Source organism: Mytilus californianus, unplaced genomic scaffold (genome assembly GCF_021869535.1).
Source record: "Mytilus californianus isolate M0D057914Y unplaced genomic scaffold, xbMytCali1.0.p SCAF_7, whole genome shotgun sequence".
Classification (NCBI taxonomy): domain Eukaryota; kingdom Metazoa; phylum Mollusca; class Bivalvia; order Mytilida; family Mytilidae; genus Mytilus; species Mytilus californianus.
Genome location: NW_026262723.1, coordinates 11,181,939 through 11,192,815, shown reverse-complemented (window position 1 = coordinate 11,192,815; position 10,877 = coordinate 11,181,939).

Here is a 10,877-nt window from a genome sequence, read left to right as displayed (position 1 = left end):
AGGTCAAAGTTCACCTGAAACAAAACATGGACAAATGAAATACTTTACCATAGGTACCACGAACTGTAATTCAATAAATTTCAGGGTATTAAAAATTCTTATTTGACCTTGTTTGATAGAAAACTAAATATAAGGGATGTCAACGAGTACTCGGCAGTACCGAGTATTGAATACCAAAATGATACTCGATTAATCGGTTCCTTGTGAGTACAATGTCTCATTCTGTCAATAAATATTTTTCTGGAAAGCGCCCATCCGATGAATCTATAAAATAAATAAATCATAGTTTATGCGAAATTGTCATTTAAAATACTTCCGAAATCTTCCGTTTTGCAAAACTTTACAAAAAACGATTCACCATATTAAGAGAGAAACATCGTTTCGAAAAACAAACATAGTAACGTTAAAACGGACAGTAAGGCATCACATCGGTTACTTCTTATAATATAGCACCTTTGTAAATTTGTTTTCTTAAAGAGTATAAAATGCAGTTGTTTTTTTTTATCTAGTTAACTTTGTAATCATATATATTCAAAGGGTGCTTATTTAATTATTGACCAGCAAACAGTCAAATGCGTCTTATAATTGTTTTCTCATTTTGTAGATATTTTCCGAGCGATAACTCGAGTATCGCTCGATAAAACCAACGAGTACTTGATAAGTAATTCTTCAACGAGTTGACACCCTTCGTTAATATTCATATCTGCCGTGTTTTATCTTATTTTGGTATATTTCTGTTCAATGTTTGGAAACATTGTTGTTCGAATGTCTGGTTTCGGATTTCGAGCACCAGTTGTGCTAAATAAGGTATTGAAATGCACATACGGTGCATGACATTCTTTGGGTTGTTTTCTAATGTCGTTATTAGCGTCATTAAGTGGATTCAACTGATGGTGATTTGAAGTTCCCCGGATTTAACTTTCGTTGTAACATGTGCTGCTGTCCTGGCATAGTACTACTTTGTTAGTGATGCTAGAGATGTAAAATTACTTTTGGCAGAACTTTGTAGCTGTTTTGACATCCTCTCCCGATTGACAGTAACAAGCTATTTAAACTGAGGACGAATTGCATTTATCAATACAACAGGGTAAAATAAATGTTGCCAACTGCTGTTCGAGCGTTCTTAGGCAGAGAACCCCTTTATATCGGTTTATCTTCTGCTTGTATTTTGCTATTCAGCTTGACAATCATATAAAACAATGTTAAATCGGTCTTATTAACTTTGACCCGGACGTATCATCAACGTCATGATGTTTGAAAACACATTGATAAGTTTGACCCGACGTTAACGTTTGACCCAATCTTGTCCAGTTTTAGCTCTTCCGGTTTGCTGTAAAAGAAAGGAAAATCTGGTTTCTATCATAAAAAACACGCAAATATCATCCGCGAAATCGATTATCAGATTGTCTTTATATTGATATTGCAAAGTATCAGCTGCTTACCACAATATGAAGCCTTTTTGAACTCGTTCACTGCGACAGAAGCTTAATGTTGTGACTGGCAACTGATATTTTACAGAAGCAATATGCAGAAAGCCTGATAATCTGTAAAAATTCCCGATCTGAAACGCCAATTTTTTAAAGTTATTTGTATTGAAAGTTATAAAAAGGCTTCTGAAATCTTTTGAATATATTTAGATTAGAAATTCAAAATGTTCATGGAATTTACTTTTGTAATTTCGCAAGAGTATTGATAAAAAGCAAGATAACAATAATATAAAAATTGATTCCCTTTTAAACCCTTTTTAACCTCTCATCAGAATTAAAACAAGTGAATTTGTTAGTTTTTTGAAGAAAAAAGACGTGTTTCAATCTTAATCGAAAAAGCAAAATTGCAATGGCTCGATTTTTCCATTTAACTTATAAAATTTAAATATGACAAAATGATCAAATGTAGAGTATTTTTCATTTTGACATTTTAATTGAAAAATTGAAAAATGCTCCAATTTGGAACATATTCATTTTGACATTAACGATTGAAAAATGAAAAATTGAAACATGCTCCTATCTGCATCATTTCAAAATTGCTAATATGTGGAACACATTGGCATTTGTTTCAATATTGTTTTGTTTTATTATTTTCAAAATATCGACAATATTTTAAAAATTCTTTATTGATTGCTTTAATTTTATTTTGATTTCTTTAAATACACTACTTTTAAAGGACTTTTTATGAACTAATACGTGTGCATTATGTATGATATCAACTAGAAATATTTTAAACTGCTAGTTAGAAGTAATAAACAATTAAAATAACGTCTTTTAAACATTTTTCAACATCGCTGTCAGAGGTGGCGAATAAATAATTTTCCACAGTTATGCATATTCATTTTATCGTACAATTTCATCAATTTAAAAAATACTCAAAACAAGAGCATTTTCTTATTTGTGAAAATTTATGAAAAATGAAAAATAAACCATGATGTAACATTTTCTATTTTTATCGAGAAATTTACAAATGGAAAAACTGCTGAACATTTGAAAAATAGAATAGCAAAAATACCGAACTCCAGGGAAAATTGAAAACGGAAAGTCCTTTATCAAGAATATTACAGCAGTTAAATGTATTGGCAGTTTTAAAAACTGCGTAATGACGTTCTTGTTCTCAATAAGTTAGAAATGTAACCAATATTCTCCTATTATTATTTTTCCTTTTAATAAAGTAAGTTTTATCTACTTCGTATCCAGAAAAAAAAGTAAAAGAACAAAATACCGACCTCCAAGGAAAATTCAAAACGGAAAGTCCTTTAGGATGCACTTTGTAAATACAGCTGTTTCTCAAACCACGCCTCTTTTGGGGAGATATAGAATATTCTTAGATAATTAATTTTGTTTACATACTGGTTCCCAGTTATGATCTCTATGTTTCATCTCATAGAGACATAACTTGGGAATATTACCAGTAATATGCATATTGTTTATATTGAAATCTGTGGTAATCCTACAGTTAAAGCAGGGGTAGTTAAGAAATTTAGTGTTAGTTTAATCTCTTAGAAGTTCGGGGCATATAAACGTTGCAAATATGCCGCACAGCCCTATATTTTGACCTTTGAAAAAAATAGTAGTGCATATGAACTTTCCATTCTAGGATATGATTTTCAAAACTTCATAGTAAAAGCGGTACAGTTTTAGCCGTAAAAGGAGTTCCTATGGGAAATTGCATTGTCAATATTTACAGAAATGCAACCTTTATCAAATGGCAAAATCAAAAGCCCAAACACATTAAACGGATGGAACACAACTGTCATATTCCTGACTGGGTACAAGCATTTCCTCATGTAGAAAATGTTGGACTAAACCTGGTTTTATAGCTAGCTAGACTTCTGACTTGTAAGACAGTCGCATAGAATTCTATTTTATTGACAACAATGCGTGAGCAAAACATATAGACACAATAGGCAAAACTGTCACAAAACTGGGGTACAGCAGTCACCATTGTGGCATAATCCTAATCGCAATAAAAACAAAAAACTAATCAACAAAGAAAAACAAAATGGCATAAAAAACACTCTATAAACAAAGTACATAAGCAAAAATGAAAAAAAAAAGAATACAAAAAATGACCATAGAACAATAACACAATTGTTGGACGTATAAATACCGAGCCACGTCAAAAGTATATTACCAAAAATGGACTAAACCGTAAAGGTTGAAAATCCTACTGCCCGTCGATACTTTTATTTTGTCATTGCACAAGTCATGTCTTCTTTGACTGTCCATGGCGTTAAAACACTAAATCCCTGGGATGTGTTTTAATTGATTTTAGTCTCTGATGCATGTTTTTTTTATTGTTAATTGTGTTTAGCTTTTAACTAGCCTTCAGTAACTGCGAGTACTCTCAAATCGTACTTTCGCGTTAATTTGACCTGTTGACACAATTTGTAATGCATTTCTGTAATTCAATGTTAACTGATTCTGTGTTATATCTCGTCTCACTATTTGTAATGTGTACTACATTTGATAAGTTTTTAGTATAATGATAAATTTTCATCTCTGTACTGGTACTCTGAACAACAAATTTATTAATTTTGTAAAAAATATTTAACCGTACTCCTAACGACCAAATAATATATTTAAATTTACCTGTGTACGTTTTCTATTTAACGCTATTTTCTTCCTACAACTTTTTTATTATTACCTGAGTGTAACGTCTGTGTTATATAGTCACCTACGTTTTGATATTGCATTTATATTGTGTCATAGATCAAACTTAATCGTTTCAGTGTATGTTTACTTGTTTTTGTTTAAATATCTTTTTGATCGAGTTTTGGCATTTTAATTGATATTTTACAGTGTGTCTTTTTATGTTGTAATGTCTCAGGTTAGGGTGAAGGTTGGCGCCTGTTCAAACGTTTTAACCCGCTTCATTTTTGTGCACCTGTCCTACGTCAGCAGCCTGTTGTTCAGTGGTTGTTGTCTGGTCGTGTGGTTCATAGTTGTTTCTTGTTTCTCGTTTTTTATATAGATTAGGCAGTTGGTTTTCTTGTTTTTCATTTTGGGGCCCTTTACAGCTTGCTGTTCGGTGTAAACCAAAGCTCCGTACTTTGACCTATAATTGTTAACTTTTTATACATTGTGACTTGGATGGAGAGTTGTCTCATTGACACTCATACCACATCTTCATATTTATATAGACAAATAAAAACACTATAACATGTAATTAAGATGATGAACAAAGTCAGTACCTATAATTTAATAACAAAGATCCACAACTCAGGGTTCTTCATATTCATTTTAATCAAGAGGACCATGATTTTTCTTTATATATGAAAGTACGCATTATCGAAAAAAATTATTACAACACCAATAGCCCTATACAAAGTACTCTTCCGAAAAGATAGAGAACATTTCTTGATAAGGGAACTATATGGTTCCAATGATAACACCAAAGGAGTAGGAAATTTGTCCAGTCAATACTTCAGTGATGTAAATGTAATGAGCTTAATATGTAATACAATCTCAAGCACAGTCATGTGCAAAAAACATTACCATCGGCCCAATATAAAGAAAGTCTTTCAAATCTAGACCAGCCTCTGGGAGTTTTGATGACCTTCTTTCACATCTTCATCATCCGCTAGGGTTATTTACATTAGAACTATTATTTTTTTCACTGCCTGTTAAAATTAAAATGTTTGAGAAATTATGCACTTATGCTCTTGACAAGGGATGCATAAATACATTTTATCCAATATACAGACTGGTCAGTATACTTTGTGATGTAGTTCTTTTCCGTCTTTTTAAACTAGTAAGATCGGAACCACTACATGAAGAAAAGAGGAAATTCCTTCCAGTTTAGTTTTCAAATAAAGGAATTGATGCTATCAACATCAGCAACGTTCTTCATCACAAAGATGTAACATCTAAAATTCCACTTTATTTTTTAAATCAGTATGTTCCTATTGTATTCTACAGTTATACCAAAACCATTGCACCTAAAGTATTTTACTATGAGCAAGCATTGCAGGACCTTGATTTAGAAGAGTACATAAAAAAAACCCTCTGACATGTGATTGTTCCCACTCGTAATATATTTACAGCCCCTTTGGCCATGTTATTACAGGGGATCTTAACATAATTCAACATCAACATCTCCGAAAGGTGATATCTCATTGAACTTAGTTCAGAGAACCCCAACACATCAATTGGAACCATAAATTCAAAATAATTATGGATTCCATTGAGGACTACGCCTGAGCATGGGCTAAATGAGAAGAGGTTGAACTTGAAACTTTGTCAAAATGGGTCAAAACAATCAGGCCTCTGATAAAAAGTCTTCAAGATAAATATGTTGTTGTTCCTGCGGACAAAGCTTCAAATAATATTGCTTTTGTATGTAAATCGTACTACTACTAGTGTCTTGTAAAAGAATAAGGAATAAATGAGTACTCAGGAAATTTCACATACAAAAACATAATATTTGACAAGGATGAGATTTTGGTGAATCATAAGTCCTGCATGGCCTCAATGAATATTAAATTGAACAGCAAACCTTAGGACTTACATTGATTGTATTGGATACCTAAGCTTCAAAAAAGTCGTACAAACAACAGTACATTGCCGGCTTATCTGCATGTTCTACAAAGGAATTGTCCATTAGATTGACAAACATTATGTCCACAGTGAAAAAGGGTCTACCGAAATACTGTAAAACGATTTACTCGAGTAGTGGTATTAACCGTATGTTGATTCTAAAAAAAACCCTAAAGAACTTCTGGATAATTTTAAATCTCAATCTTTCTCTAATTCTATCCAAACCTTTTGATTTTTCAACCCTGTATACCACCATTCCCCAAATGAAATTGAAAAATCGTCTAAAAGAACTCATCCACAATGCTTTTCAATATAAAAATTGTCTATTTGCCATTTTGTTTTTCTTTGTTGAAATGGTTATTTGTATTTTATAGTTATTAAGTTTATGACAAAATGTTGACTGCTGTACTCCGATTTTTGACATTTTTACCTTTAATGTCTGTTTGTTTTGCTCACACATTGTTGTCAATATAATGGAATTCTATACGACTGTCATACAAGTGAGAGATTTAGCTAGCTATAAATCCAGGTTTAATCCACCATTTTTTACATAAGAAAATGCCTGTACCAAAAGAGGGGCGAAATAATACCAGAGGGACATTCAAACTCATAAATCGAAAATAAACTGACAACGCCATGGCTAAAAAAGAAAAAGACAAACAAACAATAGTACACAAAACACAACATAGAAAACTAAAGACTAAGCAACACGAACCCCACCAAAAGCTGGGTGCGATCTCAGTTTCTCCGGAGGGGTGAGCAGATCCTGCTCCACATGTGGCACCAGTCGTGTTGCTCATGATAGTAAAAAAAATCGGTAAACAGTCTAATTCGGTAGGTCACATTTGTGTTAAGAATATGACATTTGTTTTCCATTCATTTGATGTGTTTGAGATTTTGTCATTTGACAAAGGACTTTCCGTTTTAAATTTTTCTTTGAGTTCGGTACTTTTGTTTTTTGACTTTTTTCGAATCCCTGCTTTGATTGCTGATAAAATTGATGTTAATAATTTAGAAAGAGGTTTCTTTGATCACTTGGAAGACCTAGAAATATAATGTTGTTTGTAAGGACACTTATGTAATTTAGGTATCTGGTACAGTGAAGGAAGATACAGTTTTTCATCTTTGGTCGAAATTCAAAGGAACATGGAACAGACTTAAAATTATCCAGGATTTCGTCCCTGGTAAGTTTCGTCGGGGATATATGTTGAGTTTACAAGTGATTTATCAATACCTAATTCATTAATCAAGCAGTCTTTGTAATGTGATTTACACTCAAAAACGATGTTGTTTGGCGCCTTATCTGCGGGGACAACAACATAATTGTCATAGATGTAAAACAGGTGCTTTGCAACATTTAGGGCTTTAAAGATTGGTGTAGCATGGGTATTCATAGACCGATTCTTTTTTTTTTAATTCTGATTTTCATCAACGACTTCACAGCCTCGTTTCAATTCGGGGAAAGTATCTATGTCTTCTTTCTCTCGTTTAACCCATTGCCTGGCATAATTGTTGACTGAATTCATTATTATTTTGAGGTTGTCTTTCAAATTGATGGATTTAGGATCACGATATGTCTTGCCTTTAGATAACACATTTTGCAGTGAAGTGTTATTGAGAGGTCACCACTAATAACGAGGCAAATCGGATTACATATGAATGAAGAACTAGCGCAGGTACTGTCAGGAGGTTTAAACTGGAAGTTTTCAATTTTGAAATCCTGCAACATGGGTTTGTAATTTAAAATTTTATTTGCAATTCGTCTGATAAAGGTAAAAGAAATGATTGGTACAGACTAATCTTTTCAGTAGGAAGGTATTTTCGAGTGAACAGATTTATGATAAAGGATGGTGCCCAAGTTGATGGCATCGAGACCTCTGTTGGCAAAGGACAGTTTTAGAAAGGATCGTTTCTCCTTTTCATCTTTTCAAATGCTAACTGGGTTGAAAAGTCTGGTACTGGCAATATCCGAGTTGATAGCAGTAAGTTGGTTTGTAACAGTGATTTCCAAACATTAATTGCACAGAGGATGAAGTTTTGAAAGAGGGAGTGAATAAAGCTTCGTGCGAATATGATGAATACCCAATGACATTTGTATAAATGACAGAAGGTAATTAATAGAAACATCATGGAGAGAAGGTGGTGTGTAATGACGATGACGATGACTGTGACAACGTTGAGGAGTTGAGTTGGCAATGTTCATCACATTCAACGAGCTGAAGGAAGGACTAGATAAAATACCTATACCATTAGTTTGGTCATTGCATCCATATGACGTCTCAAGTCACAATTCCCGAATCCAGAAGTCATCCTTTTGTCTCCGGAGAGGTGTTTCAAGATGACTATTGTTAGTCCTGTGGTATATTTTTTCGATCGATGATAAGAACTTGCATAGAGAGGATTGAATGATCAGGCTGATTAAAATGTTGGTAAACAATTTCGCTTGCATTGTTGTTGATATCTGATCTATGAACGCATATAAGTTTGTTAAGCTTTCCTTTCGTTTCACCGACATATACCAATCCTCAAAGATTACACTCTAATCTGTAGACGAGATTTGTTGCTTTAAAATGTTTTAAAATTAAGATCATCGTAGCTTCTGGTAAAGCAAGATGTTTTAGTTAAATTGATAGTACATTGTTCATCTGTTATAAACATTTTACAGGTTTTGTAGTTTTTGGTTTTACATTCAGAAATGAGAGTGTTGTTCAGGGTCACAAAGGGACAAAATGTCTCTTTACAAATGTTTTAGAAGAAATAAACATGGTCGCGTTCGTAGATTATTTCTATATGATTGTCATTAGTATGATGATCTGAATGTGTCATATTCGAGGTACATTGTATTTGTCATGTCTGGTGATAAAAGGACGTGTTCCAACATATATTATCATAGTGGCATTGCTTATAACAAAGTTTCAACATTGACGTATTTTAGGAGAAACACATATACGTTGACAATGTAACAGCAGTCTTATAGTGTTAAAAAAGTTATAAAAATGATGGCATAATACAATGCATTTCTCAAATGTGGTGGACCCGAGTTCCTAATGTATCATCCATCCAATAGTGGGGAATGTTTTAGCAACCAAGCAGTGACGCACTATCAATCCCTATTGTTTTGTCAACCCAAAAGGCGTAGACTGTCAATTATTTTAGCAACCAAGCAGTGACGCACTATCAATCCCTATTGTATTGTCAACCTAAAAGGCGTAGACTATCAATTATTAGCTTAATGTGACTTCTTAATAAATTTACGAGATTTAATCATTGATAAAGTATTGTTGCTTTAATTTAGCTGTGACTATGTTTTAAATGAAGTAACTTTACGTGTAACTATGAAATCACACCGGCAGATGAAAAATATATTGCATTGCATTATATCAAATAGTTCATCCGGAAATAGGTGAAACCGAGTAAATCACGTTAAGAATAGTAAGCTCTTAGTCAACACAATGAGGACAATAGTATCAAGACTATTTCTAATCTTTCATATTCGGGAAACAAATCTTTTTTTTTAACCTGTTTCTTTAGTAACCTTCACTCTTATGTTCAAATAACCTTGGATAAAAGTTCCGATAATATGTAATATGTTATATTTAGAAAGAAAACACACCAATTAATCTGCTATTGTAAGACGACAATAACTTCTAAACACAGAAAACACAATGTTGGGGTTACATATGTGGAACTAGTGACCCCATCCCCTCCCAGAAAAATTGACTTTACTCCAAGTATTTTGATGGAGTTCGTGTTGTAATTTTTTTAGTTTTTCTTTTTTGACCGATGTTATTTGATTTTTGTCCATGTTTTATGTTGGTGTTGTCTTCCATTTTCTACTATCCAAATGGTACCTTCTTATTTCTATTTTGATACAAATTTTGCTTTTATTTTTACACGAAATAATGCGTAGACTCGATTATAAAATCGTTTGTCGAAATCCACATCTGGTGCAATATAATATGTATCGTTAATGTTCTTATTTATTTCTCATTGTGTTTGTTGAAAAGAAATGTAAAATGCCTATACATATCTTAGCAGTATTAATAGTTAAACTTTGACAAGTAATTTGACAGGAAACTAAAGGAGTTAAAGTACATTATGTGTGTAGATAAGAGTACAAAATGTTTGTAAAACTAGAGGCTCTAAAGAGCCTGTGTCGCTCACCTTGGTCTATATGCATATTAAACAAAGGACACAGATGGATTCATGACAAAATTGTGTTTTGGTGATGGTGATGTGTTTGTAGATCTTACTTTACTGAACATTCTTGCTGCTTACAATTATCTCTATCTGTAATGAACTTGGCCCTGTAGTTACAGTGGAAAATATTTTGTAAAAATTTACAAAAATTTACAAAATTTATGAAAATTGTAAAAAATTGACTATAAAGGGCAATAACTCATTAAGGGGTCAATTGACAATTTTGGTCATGTTGACTTATTTGTAGATCTTACTTTGCTGTACATTATTGCTGTATACAGTTTATCTCTATCTATAATAATATTCAATATAATAACCAAAAGCTGCAAAATTTTCTTAAAATTACCAATTCAGGGGCAGCAATCCAACAACGTGTTGCCTGATTGGTCTGAAAATTTCAGGGCAGATAGATCTTGACATAATGAACAATTTTATCCGGTCAGATTTGCTCTAAATGCTTTGGTTTCAGATATATGAGCCAAAAACTGCATTTTACCCTATGTACTATTTTTTAGCCATGTCGGCCATCTTGGTTCGCGGGCGGGGTCATCGGACACATTTTGTAAACTAGATACCCTAATGATGATTGTGGACAAGTTTGGTTAAATTTGTCTTAGTAGTTTCAGAGGAGAAGATTTTGTAAAAGAT